At 41.0% G+C, this 18,640-nt stretch overlaps 1 protein-coding gene across 1 annotated transcript in view; it reads left to right on the forward strand.

Annotated features, from left to right (window-relative positions):
• PCSK2 (proprotein convertase subtilisin/kexin type 2) overlaps positions 1–18,640 on the forward strand; it is a 1,398,208-nt gene that overhangs the window by 1,334,089 nt on the left and 45,479 nt on the right. The window lies entirely within an intron of this gene.

Raw genomic sequence — 18,640 nt, forward strand, 5'->3', positions numbered from 1 at the left:
TTCGAGAAGCAATGGAGTTCTTCTCAGAGCTATACAACCATACAGATGCATAACAGAGTGCTCTTCAGAGGTAACAACAGAATAGATATACAGTGGGGGTAGGACATAGTTTGCCTCTTGTCTCTATCTGGGAAATTATAAACTTGGCGCTCAGGTTCCATAAATAATGGGTATATTTTGACATGCTCTTTAATATAACATTTTATATTAATTCTGCTATTCTCCAACTCAGAGGAATAGACAAGGACTGTGTCTTCCATTGTATTTAAGATCCTATTGTGTCTTTCTCCTCATCCTTATTCTGCCAATTGTGTTCCAGCGCTAACTGAATTTACATGTGTTTTTTTTTTGGTTATTGCAATTGCAATTTGATTGACATCCACTTTTTGATGACCTATGTTCTCCAAGTTATCAAGGATCTATAATCGCCTCCGTTTTTGAGATTCTATACCATTAATTACGGAAGAAATCACTGTGCTAGATTCTAGTTCCACCCTTTTTTGCAGGGTTTTCTTGTCCTTTAAGATCTGCGTGGGCCGCTCCTGCCACTACAATGTCAACCTTGATATTTATACACTTTTAAGTATTCAATACTTGGTTTTGTGTTTCAAACTGATTATCCTTCCAGTGAGTTAGGCTTGTTGTACATTGATTTACAACAGAAATGACCTTTCTTCCTTTTAACCAAACCATTTAGGGTATACATTTGTGAAATTAGTTAAATCAAATGTGCGTCCTTTATTTCAATCTCTCATGGTGTCTGGTCCACTCAATGATATGCTCACCTTAGATTAGATTAGATTAAGGGGAGCATCCTTTGAGGAACTTAGTTTTCTTTGTATTCCACAAGATCAATAGGCAACAATTGCTCCATAACCAGGGACTTATTAGGCATCCTAGACCATTCTAGCCTGACACATGGATTCTTAATTATTTGCACTGTGGTACCACGATTATTAACTTTGCTAGTATGTGATCATAATATTTTCAACAGTGCTTGTAATACCAAGTGAGGGTCTGTAAAGAAGAGTAGCAAGTTTGCAGACGAGTAGTAAAGCACAATCACCTCTTCTTCAAACCTCCAATCTAAGAAATAAATAACTAAAAACATGAGAATGCTGTTCATCCTGAGTGTTGAGGTTGCAAAGCAAAATTTTTCAATGATCAAACTGTTTGACCTGCATTTTGCCTTGAATATAACAACTCTGCTTCCTTTATCCTAATGTCTATCACTAAACTTAAGCTCTAATCAAGAGGTTGTCTGAGATGTTGATCAAAAGAGGGGACAGAATCGTGCTTACATACCCCAAATTGACCATGATTGATGGTTGATCGGAAGAGGAGGGTAGAACCAACATAGCTCGTCATTTTGGGCTAGTGTCAGTCTTTTGTTGAGGTTCCATTTCTTCTTGCTCTGACTCCTCCATAGTGAAAAACGTTGTTACTTTACACTCTATTTTGATTCTGAAACAACTTGTTTATTTTTCCCTCTGTTAAATTGGGATTTCAAATTGTTAATTTTCCTTTGGCTCTCATCGATGTCCAACTTGTTATCCTTATGTTCTATTTTGTTTGATTTCTTGTATTTCATATATTATTTTTGATTCCCCTGATTCCTTTCAAACTGATACTTTCTCTCTTCTGCTCCATAGGTCTCAAGTGCATTTTGCTACATAAATGATACATATGTTTTCCACTATTTTTTTTAGTAAGCTTTTTATGGTAATTTAATACATAACTTTTTGCTTAGTCAATACAAAATCCATTTTCATCAGTTTACGACCTAGCCGAACACATGTTTTGGCGAGAGGTAATCATTGTTCTTTTTCAATCTCTCTTGTTCGTTCGGTAGTCTTATTTGGGGTCCTTTCCAAACTATGTGTTTAGCTCAGCTTTGTCTGGGTTTCTGTCCATAATTGTTATTCTTGTTAGCATTTTTTCCAGATATATGCCAAGTCCTCTTGCAGTTTTTTTATTCAATTCATCATATAAGGCTTGCCACCATTTATTAGAGTTTAGACTGCAGGTTGGGGACAAAATGTTATGGAGATATTTCTCTCTTTCCCCATTCAATTCACTGCAAAACAATAGAAGATGTTGTAAAGATTCTTCATCTTTTTTACATAGTCGACATGTGTCAGTTTCTTCTAGGCCATATTTCTTTAGGATCTGTCGTGTTCGTAGCACATGTAGCCTGAAACGAAGGATCAGGTCCCTATTCTTCTGGTTGGCACTCTTCTTTAAATAACTGGGTAGCTGATTGGAGAAGTTCACTAGAGTTTTTGACAAGATGTGGGATTTGGAAGTTGACCGACTTGTTTCTGATTGTGCCAAATCTATTGACAATAGGAGGGTTTTAACTCTTTTTGGGTGGTCACGTAGAGTTCCAGCTCGGGTGCTTAGGTTTTCCAATATCAGTTTGCACTCATCTTTCCACATTTTAAGGGGCCAGAAGTCTGGAGAATGTTCTTCCTGTTTCAGTATTTTGTATTGCAAAGGGCATTCCTGTAGCTCGACTTTTCTGTATGTTGATAGTGATTTTCAAGTCACTTGGATATGAATTGAGTATAGGCCAATTTTGTGGCGGATTACTCCTATGGGCACTGAGTTTGCAAGATTCAAGAGTCTTCTCCAGAATCTGGCCTCAAGTTTATCCCATACTTCCCATGGCATTCCCAGGCTTGTTTCACTTGCATAAAATATCACCGGGATCACTTTGTATTTATAGAAATCTACCACAGGTTGTAATGCGAATTTCCCATATCTTTTTTTCACAAGTAAGGCTTGGGCTATGAGCTGGTCCATTTTAAGTTCCAAGGCTGAGATCTACGGTTTTTCTCCCCTGTCATCACTTATTATTCCGCCTAGGTAGTTTGTGCACTTCTTCACTTTAATCTCCATCTTTTTGTAATGTCCATGTGAATTGTTTTTTGTTTCTTCTGCCCTTTTGAATTTCTGTTTTATCAGCATTTATTTGTTGTTTATTTTCATCCACGTAATGTTGTAAGGCATTCAATTTATGTTGTAAGCCTATCGCAGTCAAATCGAGAAGTATTAGGTCGTCTGCAAATAATAGATGCCCCAAGAGGGTTCTGCTTTTGCGTGGGTGGCAGGCTCTGGCTGGTTCTATCCATTCCTTAATATCAGATATGTAAAAGTTATACACTATTGCCGCTAATGGGCAACCCTGTTTTAAACCTCTTTGTGTAGGCAGAGAGATACTGAAAGACCCTTGTAGGTCTAACCTAATCTGTAGACTTGTATTAGAATACAAGGCGATAATGGCTGCGAGTAGGTTTTGTGGCCATCCGTTTTTCTTCAGCTTGTACCAAAGAATATCACGGTCAACTCTATTGAAAGCAGAGGCCATATCCACACATGCAACATATAGTTTGTTGTTCTCTTTCGGTGTTTTCATTTTTATTAGGTTAAGTGTCAACAAATGTAGGCCACAGTCTACATTCCTAACAAAACCTGTCGGTCTTGGGTCACGATTTTCAGACTTTGTTAACCATTCATTTAGTCTTTTCAGTAGGATGCTAGTGTATAATTTTCCGAGCACGTTTGGGAGAGATATTGGGCGGCAGTTTCCCGGTTCCATTCGGTCTCCCTTTTTGAACACCGGGATTACTACCGCTTTCACCCAAGAGTCCAGTATTTTCATCCTCATACCAATTTTCCTGAAAAGGTCATCACAGAGATGTGCCCATAGTATAGGGTTTTGTTTTAACATGAAATTTAAAAGACCATCTGGGTCTGGCGCTCTGGATTTACTGGCTACCTTGATTAAGTCCAGTATTTCATTTTTCGTAAAGTGTATGTCACACAATTTCATCTGTTGTGACAGTCTTTGTAGTTTCTGCTCATTGCTGTTTTGAGTATAGATTTCTCTAAAGTGATCCAGCCATTGATGTTCCTCTATTGGATTTATTTGTTCATTTCTCATAGACCCTGTTTATCAAAGACCAGAACGCTTTTGTGCTTTTATTTTCTATAGTCATCATCATGTATTCTGAGTCGTGTTGGTATAATTGAGCTCTGTGGGCTTTCGCCCGATTACGAAATGTTGCTTTCAGGAGCTTAACCTCTTGTTCCATTGGGTCACTCTTTAGCTTTCTTAGGACATGTAGATCTTTTGCTATTTGTTTTTTCTTTGTTTGCTATGTTTAAATCAAATTGGTGTATATGCGTCTTTTTCACCCGCTGTTCTTTACCATTTTCTCTCAATAGTGAAAGGTAAAATTCGTATTCTATCTCAGGGAAGGAATTGCTATCCAGTGCTCTATAGCTGTTCTTAACTGAGGGATCCGCTTGTTTATTATTTTCAAATGGTTCAGGCCGTTGTTGCCGCTTACATTGTAAGGCCATTTCTCCTGCACTTTCAAGCAATTGCTCCCTTTACCAGTGCCTAGGACTCTGTAAGTTAAGATTAGTTGTTTATGGTCACTTTTGGTAGAGTCTTACTTTTTAGGACTTGATGTTTTGAAAGGTGACCATGTCTACGAAGAAGTAATCAAGAGTTGCACTAGCATTTTAAGCACTCCATGTTTTTTCCAGCAGGACAGTCACCATCTACATTGCCATTTACTAGATTAAGATCTCTGATTCCCACTTCATCCATCCATCTTAATGATCGTGATTCTTTTTGTGGATTCTTTTGAATTTTGTTCTTATGGGTTTTAGTATCTAGACAGTCGATGTTTAAGTCTCTACAAAGGATTATTCAGAGGTTTCCAAACTCAGGTCTAAGATCATCTATACTCTTCATGACCAATTGTATGAAGGTTTCACCATCTTTTGCTTGGCTGTTCCAATACACATTAAAGATTGCTTTTATTCTTTAATCTCTGGTGTTTGCTTTTCCATCTTGGAAAATTAGTATTTGGATTAGCGGTGAAGATGTTAATAGGCGTACCATTCTTGAGATTAGGGTGTTTTATACAATCGTCAAAAGTCCAGCTGAAGGAGGACAAGTTTTTCCTTTATAGACTTTGTTCAAGTAGCAAGAATGACCATCTATTACTGGTGTTTCTAACAGCCAGCATTTTTGCAAACATATGACTTCTGCTTTCATTAGATCTCTGTTTATGTTGACAAGCAGGTGTTTATAACCTCTGGTGTTCCATGATGCTATCCTAAATTCCTCTTGGGTCCATTTTATTTCGCCCTATTTCTTTCTTGAGCTTGAATTGTCATCCATTTTGGAGTTTACTTCATTTGTTGACGATTCTCTTGATGACTCACAGAGTTAGGGCCTCCTTTGACAAGGATGCGTAGTGCGTTTGGGCCATGCAAGACTGTTGGAGAGAACCTAATCGGTGTGAGATCTTCTACTTCGTAGTCATCCGATTTTTTTAGTTTTTCTGTGTCAATTTTTGTTCTTTTTTTAGGTGTTCTATAGAGAGGCATCATCTTTGCAATATTGGTGGTTGTCACATCAAATCCTAGGATTCACAATTCTTCCGCAACTGATAGGGTCAATTCTGCGACCACCTTCTAAGGAAAGTGGACACATATAATGTTGGTTTCTCTCTTATTTTGAAAAGCCACTATTTTTGGCTCTATTACACACAACTGTAGTATTGAGTGTTGTAATCACATTAGGTTTGGGCGATTTAAAATGAGACCGTCATTGGATTTTAAGATGCTTTCCATCTTTAGCTTGTAAACTTCTGCGACATTTTTTTCCTTTTCCCATTTTGTGGTTTAATGGGGACTCCTTTTCTCATATAAGCTTTTAGACTTAGGCTTGTTGAATCGGTCTGTTGTTTGAGCATCTTTATGGGGATGTTCTGTTCCATTGCCGAGACGACTTGTTGTGATTTTCTCTCATTTGTTTGCTTTGCTTCCAAGAGTTCCCATTTAGATTGCAGAGTTGCGAAGTGTACTTGATCCTTTGGTTCAACAGATGGCTCTCTCTGCTCCTCTGTAGGTAGCATATTATGTGGAACTTTGTGTGTAGACAAGTACAATAGGGAGTCATTTTCTTTTCCACTTCTTGCCGAAGTCTCATGCTTATTGTGCTGAGTTTGTTTTGTAGATTTAAATTCATTTGGTGATGTATGTTCTTCCTCGTTATTTTGTGTCTGGCTAATCTGCGAAGGTTGACTGTTCAGATAAAGACGATCACCGATCGGCTTTAGGTTGCGAATGAATTTTTCACGTTTCGCAGTTTAGCGTTGTTTTGCACAGCAGTTGATTTTTCAGATTTTAATTTGTATAACAGAAGATTTTTTTTCTGAAGATTTTTTTCTTGCTCCCATGTCTTTTCCATTTTGTTCCACGACAGACTTATCTGTCTCAAATATGGTATATGTAGCTTGCCCAGATTTTACTTCTACTCAAGTTTTCCTTTCTCTTGGATGTTCTTTACTCCTGAAGGCACCGTCATACTTGATGGTTGGCCTTGTTTATCTTTATTCCTCATTTGGTTTAGAGATGTTTTAGTAGGTGCATCTCTTTTGAGGGTTCCACCTTCATCTGGGAGGTCACTTGCGTCCTTTTCTCTGGAATTTTTCTCCGCAGAATTTGCACTTTCCTCGGATCTATGTCATTTTCTCTGTGTACGGAATTTAGCTGAACTGGCTTAAAGAGATTTTTATCAGGGTCACTTAGGCACTGATTATCACCATTAGTATATATTTCTTGGTTTTGGATCTCGCCTTGGCTTGTTCTTAAAACATTTGCTCTTAGTAAGTATGTTATTTCATTGACGCTGTTTGGCTAGCTTTCTCAATAAGGTCAGCCAATGTTTTAGCAAAGGTGTTTTCAGCTTTGTTCTCTCTATTCCTTCGTTCTTTGGTTGCCTCTATGTAGGTTTCATTGTAAATTAATTTTGACTGCATGAGAGCAAGCAATGTTGTTTGGTCCCGATAGTTTTCATGTAGGGCCTCATATAATTTGGGAAAAGGGGCCAATGTGATTGTTATCATGGAGCCCACGACAGCTTGTAAGTTTACAAATTGCTCTGTTAGATCAGGGAGATCTTGTTTTTCAGTTTTTTTATTTTGTCTTCGTCTTCTTCATCCCTGTTGTTCTTTTTATTGTTCCTCTTTCTCATGGAGTATTTTTTTTCTGAGTCTGAGCTTTCTAGTTCTTTCTCTCTAGATGCAGCAGACTCCTCATTGTCTTCTATTTGTTTTCTTAGACAGATGCTCTTGATACCTTTTTGTTAGTCACAGGTAGGTACCGTTGCTCTGGTGTGGCTTTTTTTTTCTTTTTGCCACTTTTCTTTTCTACCTACTAGAGGCTCATTTTTTGATAGAGGTGCTTTAATCGGCATCCTTATTTCTTCTTTATCCGCTACTGTGTCGGCAACCAAAGGAATTTCCTTTCTTATTTTGTTTGTTTCGCCCATCATTGTTTCCTTTTGTGGCTATAGAACTTCTTTATAATGTTGTCCTATGTCTGAGTTATGTGCTTTTGGTGTTAGGATTTCTATTACAGGATTATCAAATAAATCACCTATCATTATTATGTCACATTTACCCAAGGCTATCAATATCTCTTTCTCTGAGACCTTGTGCCAGATGTTGTTTTCTGCTTGCACTAAGGTCACCACCTTGTGTTTTTCAATTGGCTTTCTGGGGTCTATCATGAATTTGTCCTTTGGCATAAAATGCCATCTTATTGACTTCAAGTCCGACATAGATTTATTTTGCTTCTTTTGACGGACTTCATTCAGTTTTTGGGGTCTTGACCCATGAGCTCGATTGAGCGTGGGTGCTCAATTTCTTCCATCTCTTTGCACTGATTCAGTGGCTTTGTCTATTGCAATGCCAACTGCTTCCTTGACGTATGTCTCAGGCTGTAAAAGCTGATTCGTTGGGCTAGAATTTCTTAATGGCACAATTCACTGATTTGGAGTGATTGCTGACTCTTTTAACAACTGGCCATTCATTTCATTTTCCTCTGGGTTATTAGCATTGTTTTCATTTCTTGGTGAACTATCCAACGGGCTGTCTATGAAATCACAGACTTCATCAACATATAATGGTGATTCTATTTGTGGCAGTTCCTGACCATGTACATGTTTTCGTTTTCATATTCCTGTGTGTAACTGTGTCAATTTGCGGCGTTCACTTTGCACATTTCGAGCACCAGCTCCTGGGGGGGTCCCTCATCGCGCTGTGCCATCCTTCCTCCGCCCCTGCCTCTACGACTCCGTCACTGTGCGCATGCGTCTCCCTGGGCCCTGCTCCTCCCACCATGAGTGCCAGCAACGGCATCCCTATCGGGACACGGGATTCGCCGACCTCACGGTAAGCTGTATGATCGTTGTTGTATACTGCACACATAGGGGGGCAGGGTGCAGGTTTCACAGGAGATATTATTACGCGTAAGTCTTGATCTTTTATGGAAAAGGAGACTAGATTTGTACCTTCTGTTTCAGGCACTGTCATTGTCTCAACGCAATCTTGAAAGCTCGCCCGCAAGGCTAGGGCTTCAGTTTCTTCTGTTTTGCTGATTTCACTACTGCTCCCGTAGATAGGAGTTGGTGAATTTATGAGGTTCACACTTTTCTTTACGCAGGATTTAGGTTGTACCGTGGTGACTACTCTTACATGATTGTCCATCGGGTTACATTTAGTACGGCTACGGGTCTGAGAGGCGGGGTTGACTGGAGGGTTTAAATGGGCATGATCCATGGTGCTGTTTAGAACACACTCTCTGACCCTCTTGAGCTCCCCGCACTTTTCCTCAAAGTCGTTTCACTTGTCCTGCAAACACTGGGAGGGCAGGTCAACAATATGAAGTTTAAAAGTGCTGGAGCGACAACCATGTGGGTCAAAGGAATATCCTGCAGTCCCCACACGGCAGCAGTTTAAGATTGTTGTTCTAATTTGCTCTGTGCGTGATTTACCTGATTGTTGTTTTCTGACATCCTCACCTGGTTGCTTTATCCGAAAACTTTCCCGGTCTTCCAGGGACTTCCAGGGACTCCAATGACCCTGCACCGACTTCGCTCCGCTTCACGGGTCGGAGTGCTTAAGAGTCCTGGAAACCTCAATCTCTTGAAGGAAATGGAAGAGGTACTCAGGTTCAGGCAGTAAAAATCCAGTAGGAAAGTGTCCACACGCCTCACAGCTCCAGTGACTCTGCACCAACTCCGCTATTCTATCCATAAAACTAGGTGTTCTGCATATGTACTTATTGTCCTTTTTCTACACAGAAATACAGGGAAGCACATTAAATAATTAACTAAATGTCACTTTAGTATGAGGACATTTTATAAAATATTTTGTTGAGTCTTTACAAAAATCCATAGTGGCATCATTCCAATACCTTCATCACCATCATTAAAAACTCTGAGCCTGACCAAAGGTTACCCTGATGACTCCTTTGTTATTGTAGCAGCGAATGACATGAAGAACCATGTGGTCCCCGGATTCCCCTAATGGGAACAATATCTTGGGCATATTGCAATGAGGCCCATTGTCAGATACGTTGGGGGATAAAGTAGACAAGTTGCTGGAATCCTTCAACTCAAAACTTAGATCAGCAATTTATGAGCCTGGCAGTTCCATAAAACAGAATTGTAATTATTCTGAAGCACACAAGGGTCAAGTAGGGGGTGCACAAAGCATTTCTGAGTCTACCTCCAGTGCTGGAACCTATCTGTCAAATGTATTAATCCATTGCAAATGGTATCTGCAAGGACTGGAAGGGCTGTTTTCTCCACAGCAGGTTCCACTTTTGCATCTGCACGCTCCGAACCTATCTCCCACTGTACTAATGTAGCACAAGAGGATTCTGACAGATGCCAGAGTTGCTAGAACTGTTAAGAAAGATGAGTCTCTGTCAGAAGTCAACCACGATGGAAGGAAGAACAGCAAAGGAGCTGAGGATATAAGCACTGTTGCTTGTATGAGAACACTAGCATGGATTTGCTTAGCTGTGATTCACAGAGTGGGTGAGTTTACAATTATTGAGACTGGAAGTGGCACTCAACTCAGCCGCCTGGTAACCTACTTGAGAGAAGACCAGATCCTCTTGGAAAAGAGTTTTGTTTTAATACAAAATCGTGCTTGTCGAGATGACAATGAAGACATTTGGAGAAATTCTCCTGGGTGGTAAGAGTAGTCCAACATCAAAGAAGGTGTAACATACGTTGCACAACAAATCCAACGTTGTTTGCATGTTTGCTTGTTCAGAGAGGAACGCCCATTCACTAACTTAAATCAATCCATCCTTCCTCTTTCCCTCCCTCTCTCCTTCCCTGCCTCCCTACCTTCATTATTTCTTCCCTCCCTCCCTCCCCCTCCCTCACTCCCTCCCTTCTTCCTTCCCTCCTTCCCTCCCTCCCTCTTCCCTCCCTTCCTTCCTCCCTCCCTCCCTCCCTCCCTCCCTCCCTCCCTTCCTTCCTTCCTTCCTTCCTTCCTTCCTTCCTTCCTTCCTTCCTTCCTTCCTTCCTTCCTTCCTTCCTTCCTTCCTTCCTTCCTTCCTTCCTTCCTTCCTTCCCTCCCTCCCTCCCTCCCTCCCTCCCTCCCTCCCTCCCTCCCTCCCTCCCTCCCTCCCTTCCTTCCTTCCTTCCTTCCTTCCTTCCTTCCTTCCTTCCTTCCTTCCTTCCTTCCTTCCTTCCTTCCTTCCTTCCTTCCTTCCTTCCTTCCTTCCTTCCTTCCTTCCTTCCTTCCTTCCTTCCTTCCTTCCTTCCTTCCTTCCTTCCTTCCTTCCTTCCTTCCCTCCCTTTTTATTTACACTTCCCTTCCTCCTGTCTCTCTCCATGTACCATTTTGATGCTTCACCCTTACAATGGTGATAGATTAGATGTTTTGAAGCAAGAATGGGGATCTATAGCTCCCTCTTGAGATCGCTTATTACAGCACCGCCCCTGGAGCCCCCTTTTTCACTGGGCTTTGTCCATCGTTGCAGCATGTTTAAACAGATACTACCATGACCCACGTGTGTATATGTGTCAATATGTGTGTGTGTGTAACTGTATCTCTGTGAAGGACCATGAACCTGAACCAATGTTCACAGTTACTCTCCATATGTTTGACAGAAAATGCATCTTTCTCTTCCTGAGCATCCGTACTTCACCCCAGCCTCGCAGCCCTCAACTTAACACTGGCCCAAAATGCTCAATCATGAACAGTGCTGTAGGCAAGCGCCGAAATGCATTGAAGTTCTGAAGGGCCTACTTTACAGTATAAACATAAATATTTCTTGGGAGAAAAATCGTGCAAAGCAAATGCTTATGACTTTATAAAACACATGCGTTTATAAACTTAGACCACTTATGCAAGGGTCCCCAAGTCAGTAGTACCCTGAGCACAGTCACGAATCCCGAACAATGTGTATATTCTATAAACATAACACTCCATTTCATCTATCTAAGCTCGACATACGGCAGGACTGCTTCATTAGCAGTCATGTATTCCACCCTTTCTAACACTAGTCACTGCTTGATGAACTGAAACATCAAATAATCACATTGAACACGGTATAAGGATCCCCAGACGACGAGTGGGTGAGCAAATCAGGCCCACAGGCCTTCATCTGTGACGTACGGTTGTGTGGGATCAGTGTGGGTCTGGTGTGGGCATGGGCCCAGAAAACTGGTTCCTGAGCAAAGTCTTCATAATACCGCGTCACAAATAAATGCAAGAAATCGAATAGATGAACATTCAGAATCTCGGTGCACATTTGAAACCTAATTTGTCTATTCCTGTTTTAATTCTGCTGAACTTCTTGTTGAAAAAAGCCTGTAGTTAAACGTGCAGTCGATTTATGGAAGAGGAATGTCATCACAGATTCAATTAATGCCATGGATTCATTCATTACAAATGATATTTTTGAAACATCATAACATTTCAGTGCAGTCAAATTAATCTCTCTTACCCGAGATGTGTCTGAATTGAGCAGAAATTAGAGTTAAACAAGGCAACATACGCATGGACACCTAATGCATAATAAATAACAAGTAATTAGTAACCACAGAACGGAGACCCATTTAGCCCCCTGAGAGCTTTGCCAATCACTAAGTGTTTATTTAGCTGCCAGTTCACAAAAGGAAGGCTACACCCACTTTAGATGTGTAATTTGCACTGGAGTAAAAGGCGCCAGATTGAGAAAGGTAAATATGAGACCGCATTTCTGAAATCTACCCAGTCCCCTGTCAATTGACCCGGCGAGATCCCACAAGGTGGGTGCAAGCGGTAACTTCCTTACGAGTCGACCCTTTAAGTATTGATAGGCAACATGCTCATTCCTTCGCCAACACACACACTAGGGTCATAATGGGTAGAGGTTTGAAACATAGAAAATAAATTACAGCTTAATCAAAGTAAAGACGGGCAGGGCCTAATTACTGGAACGTTTAGCGTGGTGCAAAGCGACTTTTCACCACACTAAACATTCCCTGAATTAGGCCCTTAGGGTCACCATATGCATCAGCAGTGTGCTCGTAGGTATGTTCCACCAGGAAGCATGACTTGTCACGGTGTCAAAGGCAGGCCAAGCCCACGGCTGCTAAATAGGAGAATGGAGCGACCACTGATAATGTAAACATTTCAAAACAAAGTGATGTAAGTGACACTTGTGACAATGAATAATTAGCGTCTACAACTGCATGTACAAAGACTTGCAAGCCAAACTCGCTGGAGTGGATGTACAGCAGCAGGACTCAATTTGTCCTGGATATCCTGGATTGGGACTCTCAAAAACCGAAAAGTCAAAGAGAAGCAGGTATTTTGTTTCACTGCCTCAAGCAATCTGTGTAGCACTTGGTTCGACATCATTTCATCGACAGTCGTTATTTCGATCCGTTTTTTAACAAATATTTTTTAATGAAAAAGCTGAAGAAATTGATGTTTTTTTAAATGTTTGGGAGTGTTTCCACCCTAAATCCCAATCCTCTATTGTTTTTTTGTTTAAAAATAAGTATTTGTGAAAAAACCCATCGAAATAACGACTGTCGATGAAAGTACGTTGTACCATAGCACTTCAACCACACTCTATACAATTCAAGCCCACACAGGACAAATGCTGCTGCTTTTGGCATTCCATGAATTTCTATCTGCGTATCTACTTCTTTGAGCCTAACTGAAGCACCAAACAAACTGTGAGTTTAGCAGTCAGTAATCCATCGTGGAGACCTATCATGAATTGGGCTGACCAATGTTTCCATACACAGGCTTCATGTGGCCCCCATGTCAGCCTGCAGATCCACACCCCAATGCTAGACAACCACCATCAATGTGTGCCTAAATAATTCATCCTTAGAGCATGACAGAGAAAGCCGTGTCAATCATCCGTGTGCCTCAAAACCCTGGACTGGAGCTGACTGAAAGGTAATTGGGGAAAAAGCGACAGGACTGCACCTGCTCTAGATTACTCAAAATCATCTTACTCAGCAGCATATAGCCAGTCATATTTCTGGTAAGGATGGTTTCCAATACATGGACATGATCACTTATGGCAGATTCTGACAGCTGCACCAGGTTCCTTCCTCGAAAATACTTCACCCAGTGGATATCAATTCCACTGAATAGGAATAGGGTCTGGCCAGCTTGTTGCACATTCTATATTGCAGGGCACACACAACATCGGGATTTGTAGCTATGCCATGCTACAATCACAGGTTCAGGAATCAATAAAACGTAGTGGACCTATCTGTCCAGAGCAATGCAATATTGTGCACCATGTCAGTGGCTTTACGAGGATCCAGTGGGGCATCATTCCTTTGTCGCTGACTCTTTGGAGATACAAAGATTGCAGGTGTGGGTCTATTTGACCTAAAACATTTGACCTAATCACATTTGATCGAATTTATTAGATTTTTTTTCAGTCCAAAATGTGGGGGAGACCAACCACACCCCCCCCCACTTCCCCTCAACCTAATCTATTTCCTTACCCACCCCATATATATATTTAATTAAATTTGACCAAAGAAAAGGTCAAAAAAATCCGATCAAATGTTTTAGGTCAAAAGTTTTTAGGTCAATTATGCTAATAAGGTTGTGTACAGCTAAGAGCTGCTTGATAATGCTATGGGTAAAAAGCAGGGAGAGAAGTCAGATGCATGAATAGAAAAATTTAGATCCTTTCACAGCTAGATAAATGTTCACTTTCTAGAAGTAGGAGACCTCACATGGTCTTCATTCAAGTCTTGTTGTTAACCAATGAAGGATTATCTGTGTTTGGAGAAAGAACTTTAGAGGGAAATGCAGAAGCATGATCTGATTATTATGTCCTCAGAGGAACGGGCAGTATTTATATTTGTTTCTCATCTTCCAGGCACTAAGTCACACATATTCTCTTCATTGTTGCATGGCCCTCTACCTGAACATCAACAATCTCCCGCCATATCTTTTTGCTGCCTTGAAATCTAAAGGATTGATAATGAATTCCCTAAGATATCGTATCTTGTGCCTCTTTTCTGCCCTCCTGAACACTGCTCACAGAACTTACCCTAAAAGCCCGTTGTTGAATTATCTTGCACAAAACCTTTAACTAAAACAGCAGACCCACATCACTTTGTTTTCAATTCTGTTCTGAACATCATTTATAAACATACACACCCTTCTTGTTAGACCGTTTAAGGTTGTATTAGTCACCCATAAGCCTTGATGAACCTTCACCCAGAATTGCTTGTGGCTTGAACAATATACTGAGGGCGGTATTTAGTGCTCCCTTAAGAATAGCACAGGTGTATCTGACAGCCCAAAACAGTACCTAAAGCCACAGCACAGGTTCAGGGTTGCAGGGCTCGGTTCTGCATGTCAATAAGAGCCACTGAGCATACTAGCACAATGCAGTGTGCAGTCGCGTGTTTGCGGGTCCTATGAAAGGTCTAGCCTGCATTTTCTATTTCGTTGTGGGATTTGCCAGGCAGTAGGAGAATGAGTAAAGAGGGCAGGCCTACAACCTATGTTTTATAGGAGTTTTTGGGGACTTTGAAGGAGTGTGGTTTCTCATTCATCAAGGCCACCAAAAAGCCAAGAGAGCACTATAGAAGACCACATCACATCACATTACATTTGGCCATTCTATTAGATTTTATTAGATTTTAGTGATTTGTAATCCCTGTTTACCAACTTTCATTTGCATGCATAGCCCTCCCACCTTGTTGAATTTCATTGCTAATGCTTCCTTTCCTTCAAAAAACTTTTATACAAACACCAAAAAGGGGCTAACTTGCCATCTGGTTCTATTTGGCTATGTGCTCTATAGATGCAAGGCACTCACAGCCACAGGAGGTTTTGAGTGCGAATGGAGAGTCATTTGAGAATGTGCAAAGAGGAATAGAGGACGTAGAGCTGATAATAGAAGGTTTGCCACTGTCACAGGAAGGGTATGGAGGAAGGGGTGGGGGAGGCTAGGCTGGCAATGGAGGGTTTTCCATGCCACAGGGTGAGGCAGCGGAGGATGAGGTACAGGAGGCAGGCCTGACAATCAAGGTTTTATGGTGCCACAAGGTGCAGGGATGGGCAGAGGTGGATGAGGCAGGGCCAGTTCAGGAAGTTTTCTGCCAGTTTGGTGGATGTGTCTGAGAAAGCTGGTTGATCATAGTTGATTCACTATATAAGATGGGCATTGTGGCTGCGGATACACTAGTATTGTTGCTGAACAATGCTGCAATCATATCAGAGTAGGAGAGTAGATGGTGTTAACTCAGCAAGGAGAGGGTACAGCAGAGGTGTGGGGCTGTCTGGAAACAGATGAGTAGAGCGTGCAGGTAGTGGTGCTGAAAGATAAAGAAAAGCAAGAGGTGGAGGAGACAGAGTTGGTCACTAGCATATGCCCAAGAGGAGGAAGGGACTCAGGCCTTAGCAGCTCTCTCCCTTCTTTCAGAGTGGGCATGCCAGGGACAGGCATTTCTTGTCAGGTTCCAGGTAGAAGAGAGGACATCCTGGTCCTAGGCCTGGTACAATGTCCACCTCACCATTGGCCTGGGGCCACTTAAACTTGCTGGAAGGGAAGACTGTGAAGGGGCAGGAAGGCACTGTGATATGTAACCTATGCAAGACATCAGTAAAGCAGGCACATCAAAGAAGGGTTTCTTCTCTGGAACCATGGCAATCCAAAAGCGCATGAAATGGAGACATGTTTTGACTATACCTATTTTGTGCATGTCAACCTCTCTCCCACAGCAAAATGCAGTGTTAGGGACAGGAATAAGGTAGTGTTTCGGAGGCTGTCCAGGCAAAAGTGCTGTCCATGCTAGTGCACCAGTGGAATATTCTACTAGCTGGCCCCAGCTGACACCACACCCTGCAAAGCATGTTGTTGGTGAAGGGAGCCTTGTGAGTGTACCACTGTTTGGCCAGGGACGGACATACCAAGTGATGCACCACACAGCACTGTATGTGGCACCAGATGGCCATCTTGTAGGGGGGACTGAACTTTGCAGCGGTGGAGGATGCCATGGGGAGGCACATGCTTATATGTGACAGACTTGGCAATAGTGCTGGAAAAAGGCAGGTGCAGTGCTTGCTCCCAGACATGTCACCATGAGTTGTAAAACTCAATCTCACAACCTATAGTTTTTGGTGAAAAAAATGAAATGCAAACATATTCATAACTAGACATGCATCACTATCTGAAGAGTCGGAAGGAAAGTAAAGAAATTGAGAAAGGAGTTAATCAGATTTAAAGAAGCTAATCAATAATCAAATGAATTGACTAAATAGCAGCTCGTGTTGCAATGGATGCAAACCTGTGATACTATCATAGCAATCCAAAAAATTGTATTCAAGCTGTTTTAGCAAATTTGCAATTTTCACGTATAAAACCATGCAAACTTAGAAAGGGCCCCTTGTGTGGTATTCAGTCATTTGTTAGGGGTGAGAGAAAGCATAATGTGTAATTGATATGGTGAAGCTTTACAGAAAATGCCTCAAGCCACATATTAACTCAATAAAACCTGGGATGTTTAAAGTAGAAGACACAAATACAATACTTTGAAGGGGGGCTGTGAAGGTGAAGTGATATATATATATATATATATATATATATATATATATATATATATATATATATATATATATATATATATATATATATATATATATAACATTATGGATAGCCTACTAACAAAATGTTAAAATCATGCTCGGTTAGTTCCCTGTGAATTTGCCGTCTTGTCATGTCATGAGCTGGGGCTGATGGCATCCTTTCTGAAGCAACTGTTTATAAGTTTACATTATTGAAGAAGCACAACAAAGCAGTTAATGCTGCATAGTGTGAACATGCACCAAAGCCCATTTTTGCAGTTGAATCTCACTGGAATATAACATCAGATCATGTTGCCTGAGCGAGAATATATAAATGGCTCATGATGTCTGAACAATCTAGAAAGATGCTCCACCTCTGAGTTTTTTTGCTGGGTTGTTGCTGGCTCTCCATCTCCCATGATTATGGCAGTTCTGAAGCAGGAATTGGCCAAAAAAACTGATATTGCCACTGGTTTTCAACATGCAGACTAGAGGAAATTACCATGGGTACTCTTATCTTCACAACAAAGAACAATATTATTTTCTTTTGCCACAAAAGGATCATTCACGGAAATATAAAGACAGAATGGTCCATGCTCCATGCTGAAAATAGTCATAGGACATGTTCTCTAAAACCAGCATTTGTCTCGCCCCCAAAATAGTAAGTACTCAGTTGTAGGCACTGAATGCATTTACATACCTCCAAGGAGTTTTAAGATGTTTTTCTGTACTTCCAGCTAGCAACAAGTATTTGTTTTGCCACAGAAAAATGGCTAACGGAGGTACAGTCAGTGAATATACCCTACCAGAGAGTGTCATTTACATATATCACTAGCTTTTGTTCTTGTTGTAAAGGCCTGTACCCGCATGACAAAAGACTGAGCTATATCTTGATTTACTACAAAAACCTTGACTGGGTGGAGGACTTCATTTATGCTGTGCCACTCATCGACATGGTAGCCAATCATGTACATGTGAAAGTCCCCTTACATTGTAAAGGGCACATCACATACATAAAAGTTTGTTTTCTTCCCCTAAGAACACCTTTCATGGAAAATGTGTGGCTTGATTTTATATTCCTATAAATTTAATTGCAATTTCGCGCTCCTCAAATTTCTTTAAAAACACATTAAATTTTGCCTTTAAGTCTTGAGGGTAAGTAGATAAAATCACTGAATCATCAGCATAAAATAGAGCAGGATAAATATTCTGGCCCCTTTTAGGGCAATCTCTTCTCCTCTGCACTAGTACCTTGATTATTTCTTAGATGTATATACTGAAGTGTAAGGAGGCAAGGATATATCCCTGCCTTACCCCCTTCATCACATCTAATGGAGCAGTTAGATCTCCAGCCACACCAAAATGCACAACTGCCTTATTCTCAGCATACAAAGACTGTGTGGTGGAAATGAATTTTGGGGGAGCTCCTCTATCTCTCATAATCCACCAAAGAGATTCCCGTGAGACATTGTCTAAGGCTGTTCTGAGACCCTCAAATACAGCGTACAATGCAATCCTGAACAGCAAAGTGTACTTCTGTATCAACAGGAACAGCCAAAATCTTTGATCAATAGTGCTCTTTTTTTTTGAAGCCCAACAATGAGTTTATTAATAATCTCATTTTCATCGGCTCAGGGCTGTAAATGAAACAAGACCGTTTTTGCAAATGTTTTCCCAATGCTATCTAAAAGCGAAATGGGCTG

The sequence above is a fragment of the Ambystoma mexicanum genome, chromosome 4q (assembly GCF_040938575.1).
Source record: "Ambystoma mexicanum isolate Mex_15411 chromosome 4q, UKY_AmexF1_1, whole genome shotgun sequence".
Lineage (NCBI taxonomy): Eukaryota > Metazoa > Chordata > Amphibia > Caudata > Ambystomatidae > Ambystoma > Ambystoma mexicanum.